The sequence below is a fragment of the Megachile rotundata genome, chromosome 14 (genome assembly GCF_050947335.1).
Source record: "Megachile rotundata isolate GNS110a chromosome 14, iyMegRotu1, whole genome shotgun sequence".
Classification (NCBI taxonomy): Eukaryota; Metazoa; Arthropoda; class Insecta; order Hymenoptera; family Megachilidae; genus Megachile; species Megachile rotundata.
Genome location: NC_134996.1, coordinates 4,428,780 through 4,444,139, shown reverse-complemented (window position 1 = coordinate 4,444,139; position 15,360 = coordinate 4,428,780). Strand labels below are relative to the sequence as shown.

Sequence of the window (15,360 nt, the reverse complement as noted above, 5' to 3'; positions counted from 1 at the left end):
TACAGTACATCAGTATTTGTTAATGCATACAGAAAAGAATGATACGTGTATCATATAACTTATTTTACAAAAGCATGTATATTAAATCAGTATATTAAACTGAATCATTAAATCATTTATATTAAACTGAAAATATATAAGCAATTTCATTTTAACTATACAGTTTGAATAACAGGTTTACACATGGCGTTTCACTAACTTTATTGATCGATATTTCCATTATTTTTAATGAAACGCGAAAATATTGTTTTGTTTAGAGGGACAAATATTATGGTAAATAAACTCTTCTCAAGCTCACTTTTTTTCAGATGGAATAACAGAATTGTATTATTGTGACTCAATAGTTGAAGTCAAGAGATATCTGATTACCCCTATGACCTTCACGTGACCTTGATTACAAAAAGTTTGTAAATGTTTGGTAATAAGTGCAAGTTACGAAATAAATGCAGTTACTATGACTCTTCACTATTTACTACCAAATTTAAATAGTATTATTAGCACATCATGACGAATATATTTAGTTGGATAGTGTAACACATTTCAGTGGTCTATGTTCCTTTAAACTCTAAATGCTTGAATTCTATAAAGTTAATTATATATTTTATTTATTATTCTGAATATTTGGCTGAATAGATCTGAACAATATGGTTGACATTTCGATGACATTCGCATAATACCAGAACATAATTAACGGAATCATTAAATGTATCTATTTTTATCTCAAACTTTGTCAAAATACATTCTTACAATATCGAGAATGATAACAGTAACTTAATTTATGACACATGCTGCATCACTCTGACACTTGATAAATGCAAATATATTTATGTTATTAATACATAATAGATTAATACGAATTTCAGCATGTATTTAAAACCATTCGAAGGTTTATACACTGCTAGCCAAAATTAACGCACCACTTTCTTTAGCCCATCGTCATTTCCATCCTGTCAGAGATATTCCCAAAAATATGATTTCAACCCCCAACTTCGAGGGCTATTTTCACCCCTTCAATGTGAACAAAGGCCGCTAAAAAAAATACGTGTCAAATATTTTCTTGAGAACTATCTTTCACATAAGTTTCATTAAAATCGGTGTGTCGTGGTTCGATATGTTTCCTTGTAAGGGATGGTATTTTCGATTTTACTCAAACTTTTACCGAAGCTTCCTCTCTACCCCAGTTATACCTGGTAAAAGTTTGGTCGCGTTTGCACCAACACCTTGGTCGCTACACGCTGTCAAAAAACCACCACTTGCTGTTTTTTCACCTTTTTCACAGTTAAAAATCAATTTTGGACCTGCAGTTCACGAAAAAATTTGCTTCCGTGCCGACGGTATCGTTCCTGTTGATGGTTTGGTCCTGGCGTGAAACCAACCCCCGCTGAGGGGGTTCTTACTCCCAACCCTCTCAATCTACCCCCGGGGGTGAGCGGGTAAATTGGGTGGATGCGATCGATTAAGGGATCATTGGAGCATTTTTGTACAAATTTTCAAATCGATTACTCGAACCATTCTTGCGCGATATGCAAGAAAGTGGAAATTTTGAGATTTGCAATCCCAAGTTCACCCCGCAACCGCAACTTATTGGAGGCAGTTGGCATCCCGCGGATCGACCTCTCACGAAGTTTGAACCCTCTTCTTTTCGATCTCAGAAGGTGCAATCGCTCACATGATCCACACAGCCTCCAGCGGCGTCGCGAAGATATCCTGTCCGAAAAGAAACCAGCAAGAGTGCTGGAAATGTGAACCAAATGAGTTTGAAAAATTGTCTGTTATGTGTTGGCGTGTTGAATACTGTAATTTTTCGTTCAATCCGCAACCGCAACCTAAAGAACTTCATTTTGAAAAAAAATTTCGGATTTTTTCTTTTTTTCGGTCGAATTTAGAGCCTTTTTTGTCGATTTTTCGACCCCCTAGCATTCAAGGGGTCGCCGATACCACAACGGGGTGGCAGGCAACAATGGCACTCCTGTTGCATTGAAATAACCCATGGGCCCACCTATCCTCAAAATTTCAAAGTCCTACCTCCAACAGAACATAAAGAAAGAAACGGCTAAAGAAAGTGGTGCGTTAATTTTGGCCAGCAGTGTAGATGATTAGATTGATATTAACTTCGATTATTATGTCACGATAATACCAACATATAATCTCGTTAAAAAAATAATGATTAACATGAAACATATGGTCATATCGAAAAATATGACCTTAAAAGGAAGTCCTTATTTCCCTAATATCTGTCCCTTTTTCGAAACAAACAATTTACGTCTTTAATTACTTAAATTGTCGTTAAGAAGAATAAACTATACAACAGACTAAGTAAAATATCCTATATACAAAATGATTTTAACAATCTTTTAATATAGTACTGGAATATATTTTTGAGAAAATTGTTTCTTTAGATATAATTAACAATTCAAGTTTCCGAAATATTCACAAAGCTGTCGATGTTGTTACAGTACATTTTGCAGCTAATTTTTTCAATTTATAAATATAGAGAGATGAAAACACAGTAAGGATTAACAATTTTTCTTTTACAACTGTTATCCTTTACATCGAGATTTCAATTCTAATTAATGCGTGACTCCCATATTTAGGTTACTATACGAACAGCCATTGATTAGATAATAATTGGTTTATATTAAAAGTTTGAATTTTAATTTAGTTAATTTGAATTTGATTTGGATTTTCGAAATATTGGTTTTTAGAAATTTCTAGTTCTTGTAATGCAAAATTCTCAAGTTCTCAAATCTCTAAATGTCCAAATTTCCAAATTTCCAAATTCCAAATACCTAAATCTATAAATCCCAATTCTTCAATTTTTAGATAGTCAAACTGTTAAATTTCTAAAATCTCCAATTCTCCAATTCGCAAACTTCAAAATTTATGAAAGTACAAATTTGTCTCCTTATATTCTCTAGGATTTCCGTAGATTGTGCACATGATTAGCTAGAATCTCCTTAGATTCTGTCTACGCTCTTCTTAGGATCATCACAGAATATGCGTAAGATTTCCGCAAAATCTTAATAAATATAAAAAAATTTCTGCATCAAACACTTCATCTTCTAATGATATATTATGCAGAATCATCCAAAAAATTAACTTACATAAAAAGGTACTGTGTTCTATATTAAAGAATTACCTTTGCCTTGAAATCTTTTTCCACGAACAAACTATTTCCAACACACTACCATTCTAAATAACTGTCGCAAAAACATTTTTTTAGAGTGAATCAAAATCCGGGAGTTTATTTTCAAGATACAGTCTTCAAGTTTTAAAATAACAAAAGACGTTTTAGAAAAAGGTTCATTTTATGGGAGTTATGCTTATTTGATTTTATCAAAATTTTTGTTATGACATTGCCTATTCGATGATTTTGCTAAGCAGTGTAAAAGGTGAAATAGAAATTAGTCCTCGGAATTTTTCAGCCTTAACAAACGATCTAGCAAAAAATGTTTTATACTAAGGTTAATCAGTAATTAATCAACATGAAATTCCAATTTTTTAAATTAAAAAATCAGTTGACTTTCGATGAAAGTTAAAGTCACCGTTGTATTTTTATATGAAAGTTGGTATTTTTAACTTTCAGGTGTACTATGCGATCTTGAAAAAAATTGAAAACAACCTAATATACAACTTTCGAATGACAGTGAAAGAAAAATTGAAGTGAATTATTTGCCACAATATTTGAAATAATTCGTGCACAACAAGGTTTCGTATTTAAACACGCACAAATGAACATAATAATTACGAATGCTCATTTATTCAACTTCAGAACTTGAAATAAAAAGGAAAAGAAAAATGTAGGCAAACTAAATTTAAAACATGTACGTAAAAAATGTGCACGTAATTAGCAATGAAATTAAATGTTCAAATTGTATTCCACCTCCTGCAACGCAAAGTTCTGAAGTTAAATAAATGAGCATTTATACTGTTTACGTTCATCTGCTTTCGTTTGAAAATTAAATTTTGCTGTTATATATTCGAATTATTTGTAATATTGTAACAATCAATTCGTGTCAATTTTTTTCACTGTCACCTGAAAGTCACTGTGTAGCAGATCGTTGAATTTTTTTCAAGATCGCATACATACTATGATGCTCAAAATGCCCACGTCTATTTAAAAATACTTTGACCAAAATTTGTTAAGGTGAAGTGGGGTAAATGCAGACTGCTTTTTGCAAAGTTGGTATTTAAACGTAAGTATTTTCAGTCTGCTCTGTAAACACTTAACGCTGCCGATATCGAACGCTTTGCATAATTACTACTATTTAATTAATATCAACTAGGACCTTAATTTTCCTTGTACATTTTGATTTTGATAGGAAATTGTTTAAAATGTCAACTACTCTGCACTTTCCCCGAAAATGAGGTAAGAGCGTAACTTGAAGTTAAATACTTTGAAACTTTATTTCATGTACAATGGGGCAAGAGCAGAATTATTAACAAATCTGCTACAAAATGCTTTTTACTGCATTATGCAAGTACTCTATACTGCAAACAAGTACTCTTAGCTGAAATATAAAAGGGGATATAGTGAAACAAAACAAGGAAACAAACATACTAAATGGAGAAATTTCGCTCATATTGTAATAAAAATAGCCTGTATACGCACTTGCCCCGTTTACAAACTTAGCCCACTTCACCTTACTGGAATTATAAATACTGATTGACTTTAATAACATATTTTGCTGTCACTGAATTATGAATTAAAATGCAATTCAGAGTAATTACTACGTCATTAGAGTAATTTACTTTCATCGACCACCGTCATTCATTTCCAACAATAATAATCACTACGTATCTCGTTTATAATCAATTTTACAATCAACTGAATGCAAATTCAATTTCTGCTAAACTTGTAATCGACATTCTTTCAATCACGAATATCGAGATACAATGAGAGTAGAAACACTGCGAAATTGTAGCTTATTATGTAATCTTTTTATGAGCTGTAAGCATATACATATTCTAAGAAATCTTGAGAATAGATGCAGTAAAAATGTTAGTTCTTTGTAAAATTGACAAGAAAAAGAAAAATCGACAGAAATGTACAAGCAATAAGTACAGTTGTTGTTTTGAACTGCTTACAAGAGATTTTATATTATAAACGTAAGAATAATACTTCGTAGTTATGATTGACATCGTCAGTACATTTGAGAATGTTTTTGCACCAATAGTATTTGAAATATCGAATCATTTAAAACTATCATTGAAAAATGAGACATACGGAAACTATGCTGAGGGGACTTGCGGAAACTGTACTCGTCGTTCACAAAAAATTATTTAAACAATAATTTCACGAAGTTGCTTGTAATTATGTGGTATACAAATACTTTTTACAATCAATGTACATATATCGCGAGAAACGTCGATGGTTTCACGATTCGAGCTTAAAAGAAACAAAGAGGCTTGATTGCGAGTCCGTTCGCGAACAAAATCCCCGCAAAAACGAAGGAAGAAACAGCGAGGAAATCGTGACGGGCATCGATTCGAAAGAATAATGGTCTACGCGATCTCTATTTTGACCACGTGGCTAAGAGATAAATCAAATATCGTCGTTAAGTGTCCGTAAATCGAATTCCTGCGAAACTGGCTCGTTGACAGCTCGGACAGTGTGAATGAACTCGTAAGACACATACACGTTTACGAGCTGCCCTTCTCGTCGGATTTATGACGATTATATACGTTCACGGTGAAAAAGAAATCTTTTGTCGGGCCAGAAACGAGCAATGAATATTGTGAATCGCGGACGACACCGTCGAAATAGGGGCTTTGATCTTTTACTCGTTTCGGCTGTGACGCCAAACGACATAAAGGAACTTTATTTATCGACGTGCTTGTTGAAAGATTGTTATTCAAAACAACACAATATTGACTGTTAAATTGTAGTGTACTCTATTTAAGTTAACCAGTTAACTGTGGCGATCTTTTTGCAAAGCGCGCACCGGTGTGTGCCGCGATAATCAAGCGATGACAAGTTAGCTCTCAAGAATTTATGAATCCATCTCAAATCATTTACACTTTTTATTTGTTTATTTCATTTCGTGTCCACCTCTAGACATTTTAAACATATTGCAATTTACGAATATAATATAATTTTCGCCAAAATTACAATTTAAATATCAAATTGTAACAAAATTTTACACATGACGGATAAATTCGTCATGACACAAAATTGTACCACATTTCCATGACGGATATAGTCATCAAACACACTTAACTGGTTAAAAGTATTTTATACTTCGTATAATAGTATTATTCTAAGTACGGAAAAGCAATATAAATATTTGCTCAGAAACGTTTCCTATTTAGCCCGCACAATTGTAAGAAAACTTTTACTAGAAGTTTTATAAAGTTCTTATATTGTTAAAAACTAACGGAAAGTCCCGGTATATTATTAAAAGTTTCAACAAGTTATTAATAAGTTAGCAAAACTTTAAACTGCAGATTCATAAAATTACGAAATTCAATTTACTTGTAAAATAAGATGCAAGTTACGAAAAGCTGTTGATTATCCAGCGTTGCTAAATTATTCTATTATGCTCCAGACCTAACTTCAGGTTGAAATTAACAGAATTATACTCTATCTTCGAAAAATAACCTACACACTACTTATTTTTAACAGGATTAGAACTAATATATTTCTTCTTTAAATAATTAGTAAACAAATTTATCGAATCAATCGAAATTTACTTGAGACCTATTAAAAATTCAAATAATAAATTTTTTAAGAGGAAAAAACTCACGAAGTATATTCTTAAAATTTTCTTTGTATACAAACATTTAAACATTACTGTGTACAGTTTGCTGTTACACCACATGTTTAATGAAAAATATAATAAAAAAGTTTTTAACGTGTATTTGTGGAATTTTATTGATTTCTAAGAATTATAGAAATATTGAAAAATTTAATGTAAAATATTAGCCCTGTAATGTCTATACACAAAAATAAAGTTAAGGTGGTTGTTTTACGATAGGCAAATAAAAAATTTGGACTATTTGAAAATATGACAAATAAAGCAATTTTATTCCAAAATTTTAATTATAAATTATAGAATTGTTAACACAATATTGGTACAAAATAAATAAAATATTTAGCATTAAAGAAAGCAAAAAACAAACATTTTGTCTGTTAATTATTGGATGCAAGCTATGAATGAGAATTGCACCTGTTTTTATTTTGGAATTATATTTTTTAAGTAATATGTTAAGTCATTTTCATTTTCCTTTACATTAACTTGCTATTATATCCTTCTATGTATATCTCTTTAATTTTTTGAGAAAATTTAAAGTAATTTTTCTCGTTGTAAATAATATTAATAATTTAAGTTAATATCTCATGCAAATGATTTTTCGTTATTTTATACGTTAAATATCAATAATGATATAAAAAATATTGTAACTCTTGTTACAGTGTATTACGACTATAGTATAATTGTATTTAAAAAATAATCCCATGTGCAGTGCAAAAATCATGCTTCTGCAATGGGAACTATTTTTAATTATCAGAGGTCCTATATTGCAATTTGAAATTTCTGAACTTTCGATTTTAAACACTAGTTTCAATTAGAGACAATACGCAATCTAATTACTTCTCCAATTCGTTATTAATAATTCAGTTACAATGTTCTTCATAGGAGGTATTAATATTATAATTTTCAATGGAATTATTTTCATCGTGATACCGTAAATCGTTTTGAAACTCCACTACAATAGATATCGATTCACTGCAATATACTTCACTGTATAGATATCGTTATGATTTACACTCAGTTGACTACAAAAGAATTTTATTATAAATTATAACTATGATACAGTTGTGTAGGAATAGAATTTTTATAAAGTATCCTTCCTTTATTAAGAGAATACAATAAAGAACACAGCAAAAACAAATAATGATTAATGTATTCAACTATGAATCATAAATCGTAAATTGTAAAATCAAACAATTTGTATTTTGCCGTTTCGTCACGTTGTATTCGTTCAAATCCCGTATTTATACTGAATCCCTATCATTACTTTTTCTCGATCGCTAGTAACCACTTGGCATAGCATTTCACATTTTAACATTCGTAACTTATTTCACACTTTATTTACACAACCTATTTCACACTGTCCCTTTCATTATGTCAACATTCATACACGCAGTCATACACGCAGTTTCGCAGTTGTTGCCATTTTATACATTTTACGCTCCTACAGTTGCCGTAGAAAGCTACCAAAAAATAATTCTAATCCAAGTTTTTCTAAGCATGAGTTACATGTGTCTTCAACTACCCAGCCATACAGCTATAAGAAATAAAATAAGAATCCTTCTTCAGTGCAATTGCATAGCGAATACAAACTGAGAATAAATAATCGCAATGATCCTCCTTTTTCGTAACTGTGCTCATGTAGTTGTACGAACAGATGCAAAACGTGCCCGTTAGTTCTGCATCCTGTGTTCTCCATAGTATTAGTGATCATGATATATCATGACTCACATTACAATTCAAAAACCTTGTAAACGACTGCCATATCTCTTCTAAATTATCAATGTTTCGCACGTATCTTCTGGAAAACATTCGATTTACCATATTATGATTTCCATCGGCCGCGCTTCTAAATATCTTCCTGAAATGTCCTCAACCAGTGAATATTTTAATCAGTATCGTCCTCGAATAATAGAGATTCGACAAGTCCTGTCTTGTTGGGGTTAACGTACATTTGCTAGACATTTATTTTCTCGCTCATCATCGTATATTAACGTCTCTCGTCGCTTTCATCAATGTAAATTCTTTTCTGGCATAGTTCATTCTACTTTGGCGATGCGGCTAAATTCTCAAGAAATAGCGCGCATTATTCTCGCTATAATCAAAGAAAGATCTCTTTGGATACCTTCTAGGAGGCAATTTGGCTATCAGCGCTTCCCGCCTGACAAGAGGTATAGCACACATCTGCGCAAAGTGAAACAGACGTAAAAGAGTCGCCGTCAACATGGGATCCATGCTAGACCACATTCTCTATCTGCCTATAGAGGTTCGCTACTCGTACTAGTAGTTTATCGCCAGGGCTCTTTTAACCAGTTAAGTGTCTTTGACGACTACATTCGTCGTGAAGAGGTGGCAGAATTTTGTGTCATGACGAATATATCCGTCATGCGTAAAATTTTGTTACAATTTGATATTTAAATTGTAATTTTGGCGAAAACTAAATTATGTTCGTAAATTGTAATATGTTTAAAATGTTTAGAGGTCAACACGAAATGAAGTAAACAAATAAAAAATGTAAATGATTTGAGATGGATTCATAAATTCGTGAGAGCTATCTCGTCATCGCTTGATTATCGCGACACACACCGGTGCGCGCTTTGCAAAAAGATTGCCACAGTTAACTGGTTAATTATTTTAGAAGTACTTTTAATATCGTATTATATCTTAACTTGGAAAACTTTTGATGTCATTGTATTATTTCTTTCTCATCATTATATTTGTTTTTTAAACTTTCCAGTTAATGTATTTGTATACCTTTTCACATTTCTACTTTTTAATAAATTTACTTATTTTTGACAAAAAGAAATTAAATGGCAAAGATTACATAATACATATTTCATTTTGCTAAACCATAAACTTTTGCGAAGCATGGTAGAAAGTTTCAAAGAAAGAGGGAAAAAGTAGAAAGATATTAAACAATATAAAAATTGTATACTCAACGCATAGGATTTACAGAAGCAGAATAATTAAAAGAAGGGAAAGAAGAAACAAAAAAGGTTATAGAATAAAGAACATTGCGCTTAATTAACTTATAAAATCAGTACATACAAAATTAATAATAAGCAAAGAAAGGAAAAAGAAAGTATTGTATAATATGAACTATATTGTTAGCTTGGCTTTATACAAATGCAGTTAAAACGGAAGAAATAAAAAGAACTAGAATATTTTGTAGATTAATTTATAGAATTCTAGAAATAATAAAAATACTTTCAAAAAGAATGAAGAAACGAGAAAAATTAGATAACACAAAACTTTGTAGTTATTCATTCATAAGATTTGCAAAAGCTGAGTAAAGAATCTCTAAAAGAATGAAGGAGAAAAAAATTAGATTATTGCATTTACTATTTTTACTCGTAACTTAACTCCTTTTCTTTGTGAACTTTGAAAACAAAATAAAATTAAATTAATTTTCCTATCTTTGAGACATATTGTTTTGAAATATAACCAATTCGTAAATAATATTAGGTGCACCAATAATTTTCCGCCGTTTTTCATCAAACGTTACGCATTTATTGTGAAAGATGGGAATCTTATGTTTTATTCGAAGTATTGTCCATCGCTAGTCACTACTTTTCCCATCTTTCTGGTAGCAAATGGATACTGCTTTATCTTTTGATACTATCCACGAATTATTCCAATTTTTAGTATCTTCATATAATGTGTAGTGTTAAGAGCGCAGTTATTTATAACCAGGAAGGGTCCTTTGCCGAATTCGAATTTCTAATCTTTATTTCCACGTTTACGCTCAAGGAAAAAACCTAAATTACGGTCTAGTTTAAAACCTAATTCACTTCCCTTTCATAGTCGTCGGCAATAGACATATTATAAACCATAGGCAAAATATTCATACTATATGCACGTCAATTTGGGTTTTTCCGAAACACGTACCCCGAGGAAAGGGCAGAACAACCCCCGACATCACCCAAAAATGATGATTTGACAGCGACTTTTCTCCACCTTAATTTTAGTTCTCACCTCCGAATACACGTCCACAACCGGACATTGATAAAAAGCACAACTCGATAGTTTTTAAGCAGAATTTTTGTAACAACAAAGAACAACACATAAAATAAATCAGTCATTGTGGAAAGTTCAGTACGCCAAAATTCAGTACGCCAGTACACACGAATTTAACATGTAGTGACTACTGAACAGGTAGTAATCAGAGGGGGCAATGTCTGGAAAATACGGGTGAGATAAAACTTCCTGTTTGAGTGTATCCAAATATGTTTTGACCAGTGACGTAACATGAGGATGAGCATTATCATGTAAGAGAATAACTTTGTCGTGTCTCTGCATCATATAGTGGCTGTTTTCCCTGCAATGATGGTCTCAATTTCACTAATTGTGTTCTGTGGATAGCTTCAGTAATGGTTTTGTTCGGTTTCAACAACTCATAACACACGACACCAAATTGATCCCACCGTATACACAACAAGAGTTTCTTTCCATGAATGTTTGGCTTAGCTATAGATATGGAAGTATGGAAGTATGACTTCTTCCTTTTTGGATTATCATAGTGAATTCACTTTTCATTATCAATGATTGTACGGTGCAGAAAAGCCTTTTCTTTGTAGGGGGTGCTTTAGGAATGACGTCGCCAATACTAGCTAATTAAAGTAATTCGATAGTGAATCGATTCTACCATGCATATCTATTCATTTTTGTTTTTGTTGGTTACGAGGTAACGAGGTATAATTGAAAAGAAGAGAGAGTCGTTGATAAGAGTTTGAAGGGTACACATCGTGGAATTTGTAAAAGCCTGGTTAATTATTATAATTCATAATTTGAAGGTGTGGAGTTGTAGTTTTGATTATTATTATTGTTTTCAATTAAAATTATTTATAAAATTCCTACACCTTTATACCTGGCAGGCAGCATTTCACACGCAGAAAATCAGCGTTCAACGTTTCCCGGCGTTAGTTCATGTGGAACCCAATTTCCTTGTTTCTGAATCATTTTCAATGATTTCAAATGATGCAAAATTGCTTATTGAGTTACGCCTACTGCAAATGCAAGTTTGCAAGGCCTTTTGGTCTTCCGTTACGTTTTTTGTCTTCGGTGTCAGATTCACCATTCTTAAACTTTTGAAACCACTCACGATAGCTTCTCTCACTAAGGTAGCCTCACCGTATGCTTTAACAAGCAATCAATGCGCCTCTGTTGCAGATTTTTTCAATAAAAGAAGTAGACCAAATATTCTCGCAAGTGACGGTTATTCGACGCAAAACTTTATTGATGATAAAACGAAACGATACACGAATTAACATTTGTCTCCATCTAACGGAATTTATTATTTATTACATCACCATAAATATTTCTTCTCGCGTTCGCATGTTTCGATTGAATTTTGTTCTTTGCCTTTTTCCTCACGTTATTGAATTGTTCATTTTGTATTCGTTATTATATAAATATTTTGTTCGTTCTTTATACAATTTATTACATCACTTTTCGACAACGGATCTCTTCACCTACAACAAACTTGACATTTTCGCACACAAAATAATATGTTTTATTGATAAACATTCACTAATATTTCAACGCTATGTTCTTGATAGATGACTTACGGTAATGACGTTAAACATTTGACAATTTTAACCATAAATAACTGGTAGTGCCAACTTTTGTATACGGCAAAAACTTATTTGTAGACTTAATACATAGTCCGAAGACTTCCTCTTAAACATTTATTTTGTGGATTCAATCCCAGCTAACAAAATCACATATCTTTATAAATTATAATAGATATTTTTCAATTTGTTTAAACTCACACCTTTAAATATCACAAAACAAAAAATATATAATTTAGATCACTTTTGTGATCAGGAGTACATATCATATTTATTAATTATATGCAGGTGATTACATGAGTAATAACATGAGTAATTATGTCTTTTTTTGTAATGATTTCATAGGGAGATGTTTGAGACATTTTTTGTGACGATGTTTGCAGATATTTTTTGCCGATAAAATTCGATCGAATAAAATGACAACAATGTAAGAGATGTGACTAATGTGAAATGCATACAAGAGAAACAAAGTATAAATAACTCTAAATTTATGACCGGTGACTATATTGTAGTGTAATTTTGAAGTTCGTGATATATCAGTGGACTAAGAAATTTATAACACATAATTTTCGGATATAAATAAATATAAATTGGCAATTCTTCATTGCTTGTATATTGTGATAGTTATGATCTATGTCTATAATGCACATATGTATAAGCCGTAAAATCCATATGTAGCTAGAAATTTTTTATATTTTTGAACAATTTTATTAAATAGTATAACTTAGTCAAATAAATAAGTGTATAATTTGAAAAATATAATCTGAATTTATTAAAGTTTATTGAAATTTGTTAGTTGATCTAAACACAGATTTTTTAAATATTTGAATATACGAATAAATGGACTATACCACTTTCAAAAGCAGCAGCTTAAATTTTGTTTAAAGTGGTATAAGTTCATTCACAACCCAATATAGCTTAGCGTAATTCTAACAGTTTTATTAATGTCTATCAAAAAATAAACTTTTATATATTTATATCTTGAACGCATCATCTGGTTCTATTTATATTTATCGGTATTTTTAAATCAATTCCATTTTATACCAAATTCAAAAAAAGTCAATGTTTTCAAGAGTGCTAACAAGTGAGGATAGCAAGTTTGTTTATTTATGTACGGGATAAGTATCTTTGTACAAAAAGAAATATAATGTAAAGGAGAAGGTTTATCAGTTTTTACAGTTCTGCAATCACCAAGAGTGAATAAGACACAAATTAGAGTTTAAATAAAAACAAATAATGAAGAGCAGAAATACAATATAATATAGTAAAAAATACAATAAGGTGAAGTGGGGTAAATGCAGACTGGTTTTTGTAAAATAGGAATTTAAACGTAAGCATTTTCAGTCTGCTTTGTAAATACTTAACGCTGTCGATATCGAACGCTTTGCACAATTACTACTATTTAATTAATATTAACTAGGACCTTAATTTTCCTTGTACATTTTGATTTTGATAGGAAATTCTTTAAAATGTCAATTACTCTGCACTTTCCCCGATCGAGTAATATGTTAATAAAAATATAATGTAATATATGTTTTGAATTCGTCTCGATGTCCTCTAAAGCTATGAATAAAAAAAAATGTATGTTCCTATTTAAAAAACCCAAGGTGACCTTGACTTTGCCAAGAGAACAAACTGTTTTCAAAATTTGCTTTACTAATATCTATTGTGCACTTCATACCCTGCAAATTTTATTCTAAATTTTTTCCGTAAGGTGGCTGCAAGTGGGAGAAAAATCGCGAGTAGCGTTACAGATAACACCCTGTATAAAACATATTACATATTAACACGAAAATATAACATGATTAAAAATTAACCCCTTGCCGTACAGTTTATTTGTCAAGTGCGTTAGTTAGAACTAACTATTCATATCCACGATATTAAAACAGACAAAGAATGTTGAAATGTTATGTCAATTTTGTAATCCGGGATCCTTGACTTTGCAAATTATAATTGGACTCAAACGCCAAATTGAAACGTATTAAAAATTCATGTAAGATTTGTCAGTGCGTCACACGTCAAACTCGTCAAAATACAGTAAAGGGTTAAATAAGTCAAGCAGCGAGTGTTTTAAAAATGTTATGAAGATACTGTATAAACCAATATTATTATATACAGAGTTAATATAACTTTTTATTTGATTTATGCAACTGAAATAACCGTAATTAGTGTAATATTATTCAGTACGAATTACTGTGTCGTTTCTTAGGCAAGTTGTGGGTTTAGTCAAAAAGTAAAGCTGATTGGGCAACAGGTCGTACCTTCCATTATCTTGCAAAACAATATAACGTCGTACAGTTTTCTCCTATCGTGTTGTGTTCAAATATTTAGATTATGAAGAATTAAATTATAGTCGTAACAATTAACTGTAAGCCTACCATCGTATAATCCACATTTACATTGAAATTAAAAATGAAGTTGAAGATATACAAACAAGCGATAAAATCTAGCCTAACCCATTAACTGGCAAACTTTTATTTTAATTTTATCGCATATGTAGCAAATAAATGTCAGAAACTTTTATAAGTCAGGCAACATTAAAACAAAAAATAATATTGCAAACTAAAATGTACGTGTTGGCATATTTTATTTAACATATTCCTATTGCAAAAATATACATATATTCAAATCTCTATTTAAGGATCGCGGTAGCAAATGAGTTAATACATACATCAGTTTTTTATCTTCACGAAAATCAACAAAGATATCAAGAAAACTACTTCAACAAATTTTGTAACATAAAATAACCTTGTAAAACGGTCATTTGAACGCTTTGGTGATTCTAGTGTTAAACGACATGGAACAACCACTACGCTTCGTAGCCTTCAAGATTTCTGTTGGAGGCATATGACATCATTAGTACGAGATTCATAGTCTATTTCTGTAGACTCATACACAAAATAAAGAATCTTTGTTAGGTCTTAAAATACGATACCATAGCGAGAACCCAAAAAGTTTCTATCAATATAAAAGTATACCGTATAGGCTTCTGCAGACACTTTGCATAGGTTCAAATCAATAGGTAGCAACAATAATAC

General features: G+C 31.3%; 1 protein-coding gene across 3 annotated transcripts in view; it reads right to left on the bottom strand.

Moving 5' to 3' along the window:
• The window catches only part of tmod (tropomodulin), a 515,016-nt gene that overhangs the window by 403,584 nt on the left and 96,072 nt on the right, over positions 1–15,360 (bottom strand). The window lies entirely within an intron of this gene.